Consider the following 10,087-nt stretch of genomic DNA (forward strand, 5'->3'; position numbering starts at 1 on the left):
GAGGGAGATGCATTTGGAAAAAGAACTATCAATCTAATTGGAGTGGTGAGAACAACAATAAATCTAATTGGAGTGGTGAGAAACTTGGTCCAGCTTGGCAGCTTCTTAACCTCCAAGCTGTGAGGTTTTGGCTTTACTCTGAAGATAATGGAAAGCTATGAAAGGTTTATAAGATGCAGGCAGCATTGGTAACTTCAATTTAGTCTTTGAAGAAGGAGAATGGATGCTGAGTAACCAAAGGGGAGACGGTCCTGGTCATTTGCCTATTGCTCTCCACCCTTATCTGCCCTTCTGTTCTCTGCTCTGTATCAGAGAGAGACAAATTGTATTTTCCAGACTCCCGTGCAGGCTGGTTTCTGTTTAGGTTTTGTCAATAAAAGACACGGAAGGTGAAAAGAAGAAAGAATTGACCACTTTTTGGATTCTGGTTTCTTGTGGAAACTTTGGCATTGCTTGCAGCAGTATAGCTGAGATGACAGCATTGGTGGTGGTGAAAGCATTGGCTCTAGTGACAGTGGCAGGAGTGGATCTGGGTAGTGGCTGCAGGGAGGGGAGCAGCAACCTGAAATTGCAGGCTCCTGGGTTCTTGCTCAGACAACTAGGTTCTAACAGCCAGCAGGAGCCTTAGGGACACTTTGCCCCTGAGCTTGGGTAACTTTTTTTTTTTTTTTTTTTTTTTTGTCTTTTTGCCATTTCTTGGGCCGCTCCTGCGGCACATGGAGGTTCCCAGGCTAGGGGTCTAATCGGAGCTGTAGCTGCCAGCCTACGCCAGAGCCACAGCAACGCCAGATCCAAGCTGTGTCTGCGACCTACACCACAGCTCACGGCAACACCAGATCCTTAACCCACTGAGCAAGGCCAGGGATCGAACCCACAACCTCATGGTTCCTAGTTGGATTTGTTAACCACTGCGCCACGATAAGAACTCCCCCCACCTTTTTTTTTTTTTTTTTTTTTTTTTTTTTTTTTTTGTCTTTGGGTAACATTTTTGCTCCTCTAGCCCAGAGTGGTGATGGTTTCCTGAAGTTGATAATCTTTGAATAATTGTCTCTCTCTTCTTCTGTTCCTTCATCTATTCTAATACTCTTGTAGCCAATTCCTTTATTAATCTCTTCTGTTTGAAATACCTAGAACTGGCTTTCTTTTCTTTCATCAAATCCTGTGTCTAGTATACTTCCTTCATTTGGTTTCTAGGACACTACACAGCTTTCTCCCCATCTTGGTGGACACTCTTTTTCAGTCTCCCTTGCTGGCTGGGTCTCCCTTTTCAACTTGACTTTTCTTTTTTTTTTTTTAAATTTTTGCGCTGCCCCTTGGCACATGGGGTTCCCGGGCCAGGGATCAGATCTTAGCCGCAGTTGCAACCCAAGCCACAGCTGCAGCAACGCAGGGTACTTAATGCACTGTGCCCAGCTGGGGATTGAACCTGCATCCCTGGGCTCCAAAGACGCTGCTGATCCCATTGCACCACAGTGGATCTCCCAGCTTGGCTTTTTATATTGGAGTGCCCCAGAGCATGGAAACTGTTAACAATTTTTGAGTGAATAGTTAACTTTCCAGTGATCTAAAGATCTAACCGTACCTGTTTACAGCTCCATTTCCCAGGAGCATGGGAATTATAGGTGGCGAAATTAAAGATTTCTCGCCCTAGGGACTATTTAATTCATACCATCTTGAGAGGTGATTTCACATATTGCTCAACTTCTGAAGCTAAGGCCTAATCCCAGTCAATTATAGCTGAAGAGGAATCAGAAAGGATTTGCTCACTTCTGGGATAATCCCTCAGTAAAAAAAAAACCATGCAATCCAGGTCTGGTCATCTTTGCAGATTCAAAAACTATTTTTTTGTTGAGTCCACTCTGAAACCAATCAAATTGAACAACAGAGAGTATTCCAGTAAAATGCTTATACTTTTCAGATGTTAGTAATAGAAAATGTAAACCATCATTTTAAATAATGAATTGCTGGTGATGGCATTTGTGGTTTTAAGGAAACCAAGGGAGTTCCCATTGTGGCTCAGTGGGTTAAGAACCCAGCTAGTATCCATGAGGTCAAGGGGTTTGATCCCTGTCCTCACTCAGTGGGTCAAGGATCCGGCGTTGCAGCAAACTTTGGTGTAGGTTGCTGATGAGCTTGGATTTGTCACTGCTGTGACTGCGGTGTAGGCCGGAGTCTGCAGCTCTGACTCAACTCCTAGCCTGAGAACTTCCATGTGCTGCAGGCATGGCCCTAAAAAGAAAAAAAAAAAGAAAAGAAAAAAAGAACACAATCAACAGAGAGAGAAAGCAACACATGGAATAGGAGAAATTATTTGCAAATCATATGTATGATAAGGGATTAATATCTAGTATAAATAATTCCTAAAACCAACCAACCAATCCCCCCAATACCACAGTCAAAAAATGAACAAAAGACTTGTATAAACGTTTCCTTGAAGATGATGTACAAGTGGCCAACATTCACTTGAAAACACGTTCAACATCACTAATGATCAGAGAAAAGCAAATCAAAACAACAATGACATATCACCTCACACCCATTAAAAAGGCTATTTAAAACAACAACAAAACACAACAATAGACACTAAGAAGTGTTGGTGAAGGTGTGGTGATATTGGAACTCTTGGGCACTGTTGTCAAGATTGTGCCATAGTGCAACCGGTATTGACAACAGTATTGGAGTTCCCGTTGTGGCTCAGCAGTAGCAAACCTGACTAGTATCCATGAGGATGTGGGTTTGATCCTAGGCCCACTCAGTGGGTTAAGGATCTGGCATTGCTATGGCTGTGGTGTAGGCCATGAGTTGCTGCTCCAATTTGACCCCTAGTCTGAGAACTTCCCTATGCTGTGGGTGCGGCCCTAAAAAGAGGAAAACAAACAAGCAAACAAAACACAAAAACAGTATGGAAGTTCCTCAAAGAATTAAATATAGAACTACCATGTGATCCAGCAATTCTACTTCTGAGTATACACCCTAGAGAATTGAAAGCAGGGTCTCAAAGAGATATTTGTATCACCATATTTATAGCAGCAACATTTACAATTGTCAAGAGGCAGAAGAAAGCTAAATGCCCATCAACACAGATGAATGGAGAAACAAAGTCTAGTATATACATACGATGGAATGTTACTTAACCTTTAATAAAAGAAAAGAAATTCGGTTATATGCTACAACATGGATGAAACTTGAGGATATTATGCTAAACAAAATAAGCCAATCACGAAAAGGTAAATGCCGTATGATTCCACTTATATGTAAAGTCGTCAAAGTCATAGAAACAGAAAGTGGAACAGTGGGTACTGGGGGCTGGTGGGGAGGGGGAAAATGGGGGTTATTTAGTGAGTATAGTTTCAGATTTACCAGCTGAAGAAAGTTCTAGAGATCTGTTTCACAACAATGTGAATATACTTAATATGACTGAACTGTACACATAAAAATGGTTAAGATGTGGAAAATCTTAGGTTTTGTTTGTTTGTTTGTTTGTTTGTTTTTTAAGGGCTGCATCTGCAGCCTAGGGAAGTTCCCAGGCTAGGGGTTGAATTGGAGCTGCAGCCGCCAGCCTACAACACAGCCACAGCCACACCAGATCTGCACCACAGCTCATGGCAATGCCAGGATAGACTTAACCCACTGAGCGAGGCCGGGGCCCAAACAAGCGATGGTGTTTTTTACTACACACACACAAAATACTCTACATTTCAAGGATTTGAGGGAGAGACCTACTGATCACTCTTTATTCAAACCTAATCTTGAACTTCAGTGTCTCTATAATACTTCACATTACCAGATGCCTCTGCTAAAGTCCACTGCAAATAGTATAAACCAGTCAACATTCAATCAACAAGCATTTAGCAAACTTCTTTCTGGTGTGTGCCATGGGCATCTGTTATATTCTGGAGTTACAGAGCTGAGAAGACAGTTTTTGTCCAGGAACTTCCAAGCTCACCCCTGTTGTGCTGTCTGATTCTGTTAGAAGCAAATAGCAGGCCTTCCCTGGCCTGCATCCTGTCCACTCATGCTTTTGCCCTCCCTCTGCTGTGTTAACTGCTGATATAGTCCTAGGGACTAAATAGAACTGTTACTAGTCAGTGTTCTTTTGCGGTTGTTGTTGTTGTTTTGGCATGTGGAAGTTTCCAGGCTAGGGATCAAACCCACATTGTTGTTGCAACCTGCGCCACAGCTGTGGCAACACAGAATCCTTAACCCACTGCACCATTCTGGAATTTCTGACCGGTCCATGATCCTGGAAGAGAGCGTCTTCAAAAGCCCAGCCATCTTTGGACAAGACTGACTTCTTCCGGAATGCTCTGAATTTCTTCTGTCCATCAGAAGGCTGTTAGGACTGATTCTTTGCAAATATGTGACCAGTTGAACCTGACCTCCTCTGCAACTCTCTGATCCTTGGTTTAAGGCTCCAGATATAAGCCTCCCCACTATCTATCTTCTTTTAAGCCCCTGTTTGCATTCTGCTCTGTGTTGCCTCTTCCTGCTGCTTTGATCCCCTCAAGCTTCCCACTGCATCCTCGTCCTAGGCTAAGCAAACCCGTCAAGGAATGTGAGCTCTTCATGGAAATTTCTCTTTGTCTCTTGGCTAATAGAAAAAGTCAGAACTCCTCTAAGAGATTTCTTGGCAGCTCTCTCAAAAGGATGCTGCTCTTCGCCCACATCTCAGATCCCTGGGGTCAGGAGGTAGGAGAAGAGCCCTCTTCCTGCCCAGGGCTACTTTTGAACCATTTCTCGTGTATGAAGGTCCTCGATCCTACAACTATCATGTAACCCAGTATACCCATCTCTGCCTCCCACTCTCCCCACTTCCTGGCCATCCCCTCTCATTCACTGAAGATTTTTTGGACATGTTATCATTACGATCACGGCTTTACAGTCAGAGGCTCCTGGGCTCCAGTCTCAGATTTGCTACTTTGCTAGCTTTGTACTCTTGGGCAAATCACTTTATCGTTGAGCTGAAATTGTCTTGGGTGTAAAATGGGATAGTACTAGTGACCACCCTGGAGAGTGTTTACTGACATTCAACACTCATTCAGCTAAAAAGCAAACACTAAAATAATTATAAACTGATAGATGTTCCACGAAGGGTTTAAGACAATGAAGGAGAGCTATGTGGGGGAGGGGGTTTAGGAGGAAGGTGCCATTTAAGCTGAGACCTGAAGGAAGAGAAGGAGGATGAAATGGGATAAAGCCTGGGGAGCACTCAGTGCAGCACTGGCCCATAGTAAGCGCTCAGTACTTGTCGGAGACGCTTGTTACTGTTAGCGGGGCTATATTTGGCTCTTGGCTCTGAGCCTTCCCGTGAGTCTTCAGTTTCCATGTAGATGACCTATTCCATATCCACCCTGTTATTTCTCTTTTCTTCTCTCCACTTTCCAGGACTTTATGAAAGAAAAAGCAATGATGGTAAATCTCTAGACTATCATCCACTTTCTGGGATTCCTGCCTCGAAAACGTGATGTTTGATTTCCAAATACAAGCCAGAGTGTACATGGTTCCCAAGTGTACTAAGTAGGTGAGAAGCTGAAATCCTAAAATATTCATCCTCCAACTTTCTCCAGTGTGTAGTCTATCTTTGGCTCATCAAGAATGTAGTGCAGTCTTGGAGTTCCCGTCGTGGCTCAGTGGTTAAGGAATCCGACTAGGAACCATGGGGTTTCGGGTTCAATCCCTGGCCTTGCTCAGTGGGTTGGGGATCTGGCGTTGCCGTGAGCTGTGGTGTAGGTCGCAGATGCAGCTCGGATCCCGTGTTGCTGTGGCTCTGGCGTAGGCTGGTGGCTACAGCTCCGATTCGACCCCTAGCCTGGGAACCTCCATATGCCGCGGGAGCGGCCCAAGAAATAACAAAAAGACAAAAAATAAAAAAACAAAACAAAACAAACAAACAAACAAAAAAATGTGGTGCAATGAGTTCCCGTTGTGGCTCAGTGGTAATGAACTCGATTAGTATCCATAAAGATGCAAGTTCGATCCCTGGCCTCACTCAGTGGGTTAAGGATTTGGCTTTGCCCTGAGCTGTGGTGTAGTTCACAGATGAGGCTTGGATCTGGTGTTGCTGTGCCTGTGGCGTAAGGCAGCAGTTACAGCTCCAGTTCAAACCTAGCCTGGGAACTTCCATATGCCATGGGTACAGCCCTAAAAAGATAAAAAGATTAAAAAAAAAAAAAAAAAAGAATGTGGTGTAGTGGGTTAAGGATCTGGTGTTGTCTTTGCAGCAGCATGGGTTTGATCCCCGGCCCGGAGCAGTGGGTTAAGGAGCAGGCATTGCCACAGCTGTGTCATAGGTTGCAGCTGAAGCTGTCCTGGGAACTTCCATATGTCACAGTGCACTGCCCCCCCCAAAAGAATGGCCTGAACAATCACTATGGTGACATTAATTTTTATCTGCAGCTCTCTGAGCTTGTCTCTGTGCAGCAGAATTTGAGCAGCTTTATGAGAATGCATTTCCTGTGTCAAAACCAAGAATATGATCATCTAAAGCAACAGGCAAACCTTCTTTTGTTTCATCTGCTCCAGCAGCTGCATCCTGTGTCAGGAACTCCTGGACCACCATATGAATTGCCTCAACGGTTACCAGGTAATTATCGTGATGCCAACCTAAAGAAGATTAGCAAAGCCTTTACATCAGCTTTCCAACCAGGATTATGCACATCCATGATCAATGACGCTGCATTTTTTAGTTGCACTGTCTGCATATGACCTACATCTGGTCACAAGTCCTTGTATGTTCCACATTCAAGTCTAACAGTTAAACCGAGAAGCTCATCAATTGCTACTTGGTGATCTGGAATCTTAAAAGAACAGTTCATGTCTCTGACATACTTTTCAAAGAACTTGGGCTAGTTACTGCTGTGGATGTTTCTTAAATTATTTGTCTTCAATCTCATCATGTCTGATTTTCTGGTCTTCAAGCCCAACAATAGTTTCTAAATTCTATTTCATCTTTACAGTGTAGCTGGCAGGGTTGCAGTGGTACTGGCTTCTGGCTTGGTCCCCCAGACTTCCACCAGGAGAGGAGAGGCGTGGAGTGAGAGAGGCAGGCACCAACCACGTGCTGAGAGGAGCCTGTTTATTCTTTGCCTTCCTCAACTCGCGTGAGTTTCACCTCTGCTCCTTCTAAGGTACCCACGGTCATGATCACACCCTGGACTTTGCATCACCCAGGGCTCCTTCATTTCTTACATCTGTGACCACATCCTCTCATCCTTCCACATTTTTTACCCAGTTGCTACCACTAGACCTGTTCTTCAAATTTGTTAAAACTGCCAAGCCCCTGGCCTCCCTGTTGTCCCCCTTTCTAATCACTTTTTCTCTTCTAAGTTCCTTTCCTGCCCAATAAAGACCCAATGCCTTCACCACATCTTTGCCAATCACTGTCTTCTTTTGCCCCACCGTCCTGTTAAGCCTGGATGCTGTTGGTGTTTGTGCCATAACAAGGTCATGGTCTCTCTCAAACTGAGTCTTGGCTGTTGCCTGGCAATCTTTCTGTATTTTCCTCATCAGCTTTCTTTTTTATACTTTAAAGCTTCTTCACTCTCCTCAAATGTCCTACCTATAGAATAGAAGAGGATACGAATCTTTCATGGGTTACTCTCTCTCTTCTCTTTTTTTTTTTTTTTTTTTGCTTTTTTAGGGCTGCATTGGCAGCATAAGGAATGTCCCAGGCTAGGGTTCAAATCTGAGCAGCTGCTGGCAGGCACCTGTGTCCCTGTCTGAGGACTGCCCTCAGGTTGCTGGAATCACTTTGCCAGCCTTGAGAACTGCAGGTGGCAGGGAAGTTACATCCTCCCCATCTCCACACACAAAGGGCAGCGCTTGACCTTTGAGTGATGGTTTTGGGAGTATAAATACCCCAGTAACTCTGAGGTGTGAGAGCTCCCTGGGGCGGGGGGGTGAACCCAAGTCAGGGTACCCTTTGTGGCACTTTGTTGTAGTGGCATTCTTGTTCAGCCCCCTTCCCTTCCTGCTCTCTCTTCCCACTCCCCTCAAGGTTATTCCTGGAAGTGCTTCCTCATAGATCCCTGCCCAGGAATCCTTATCTCACCTGCATCTGTCTTTTCCTCTTTCCTCTCCCAGAGAAAGAGGTGGCTTCCTTTCAATATGTCCCCAGGCATTAACCCTTCCTCTCTTTCCCTGCCCTTCCCTTTGCATCAATGCAGTCTTTCTAACCTAGAGATTATCATATGAAGCGAAGTAAGTCAGTTGGAGAAAGACAAAGATCACTTATATGAGGAACCTAAGAAAGAATGATGCAAATCAACTTATTTACAAAACAGAAGCAGATTTACAGACTTCTGAAAACAAGCTTGTGGTTACCAAAGGGGAAAGGTTGGAGGAGGGATGGATTGGGTTGGGATTTGGGAGTTAGCATATGCACACTATTGTATATGGAATGGTTGGCCAATGGGGGACCTCTCTGTAGCGCACAGGGAACTCTACCCAATATTCTGTGATCATCTATATGGGAAAAGAATCGGAAAAAGAATGGACAAGTACATATGTATAACTGAATCACTTTGCTGTGCAGCAGAAATTAACACAACATTGTCAATCAACTGTACTTCGATGAAACTTGTCAATCAACTTTACTTCGATAAAATTTTAAAAATAAAAAAAGATAAACATTTTTATACATTTCCAAAAAATACCACAATCTTTCTAGACAAGCTTATCTACTTCCGTGTCTTGAGTTATGTTGGTATTAGCTTCCTGAGGCTGCTGTAACAAAACGCCACAGACTGGGTGGCTTAAACAACAGAAATGTATTGTCTCCCACTTCTGGAGGCTAGATGTCTGAGATCAAGGTATGATGGGGCTTGTTCCTTCTGAAGCCCGAGAGGGAAAATCTGTCCCACCCTCTCTCCCAGCTTCTCAGGGCTTGCTGGCAATCTTTGATGTTCCTTGGCTTGCTGCCTTTACGTTTACATGGCATTTTCTCTGTGTCCAGATTTCCCCTTTTTAGCAGGATACCAGTCATGTTGGATTAGGGCCCACTCTAGTGATCTCTTTTAAACCTGATTACCTCTGGAAAGACCCTATCTCCAAATGAGGACACCCTGTGAGTACTGCAGGTAAGGATGTCTGCATATAAATTTTGGGGAGACACACTTCAACTCATAACACCATTTACTTATTTATTTGTTTGGTTGGTTATTTATTTACTTTTTTTTTTTTTGCTTTTTAGGGCCGCACTCGAAGTATATAGAGGTTCCCAGGCTAGGGGTACAATCGGAGCTACAGTCACAGCAACGCAGGATCGGAGCCGCGACTACAACCTACACCACAACTCATGGCAATGCTGGATCCTTAACCCATTGAACAAAGCCAGGGATCAAACCTGCAACCCCACTGTTCCTAGCTGGATTTGTTTCCGCTGCTCCATGAGGGGAACTCCCATAACACACTTCTGTGCTCCTGAGCCTGGATAGCACTCCCCAGCTATAGATACTGTTGCTGAAATATTGGCTACCTCTGTACACCGACACCAAGTAGAAACTTGGAGGTGGAGTTGGAGGAAACAGAAAATTTAGCTTTAACTGCTGGGCAAGGGAGTTCCCGTCGTGACTCAGTGGAAACGAATCTGACTAGCATCCATGAGGACTTAGGTTCTATCCCTGGCCTTGCTCAGTGGGTTAAGGATTTCGCGTTGCCATGATCTGTGGTATAGTTTGCAGACATGGCTTGATCCCACGTTGCTGTGGCTCTGGCGTAGGCCAACAGATACAGCTCCCATTCGACCCCTAGTCTGGGAAACTCCACATGCCTGGGGTGCGACCTGAAAAGGACCAAAAAAAAAGAAAAAAATTGCCAGGCAAAGAGGGGAACACAGCAGGCAGGCTAATGCCTCAAGGATTATGCCCTCCCTTAGAGGGGGTGTTGAGGGGTCTTAGAGTGTTTGAGGAGTGCCGAGGTCCAGCCCCAGCAGCCAGGGGGTGCCGAAGGAGAGGATGGGCTACAAACGGCGCGGAAAGAATTGGAGCCAGCTCCTCAGCTGCACGCTGCAGATGACCCAATTCATTAAATGAAAAGCATCAGTTTTTATACCCTATCACAATCAGGTTTCGTGTAAGATTTGACATTA

The 10,087-nt window shown here is 44.6% G+C and overlaps 1 pseudogene; it reads right to left on the reverse strand.

Annotated features, from left to right (window-relative positions):
- On the reverse strand, positions 5,547-7,141 carry LOC100625093 (annotated as a pseudogene).

Source organism: Sus scrofa, chromosome 6 (genome assembly GCF_000003025.6).
Source record: "Sus scrofa isolate TJ Tabasco breed Duroc chromosome 6, Sscrofa11.1, whole genome shotgun sequence".
Lineage (NCBI taxonomy): Eukaryota > Metazoa > Chordata > Mammalia > Artiodactyla > Suidae > Sus > Sus scrofa.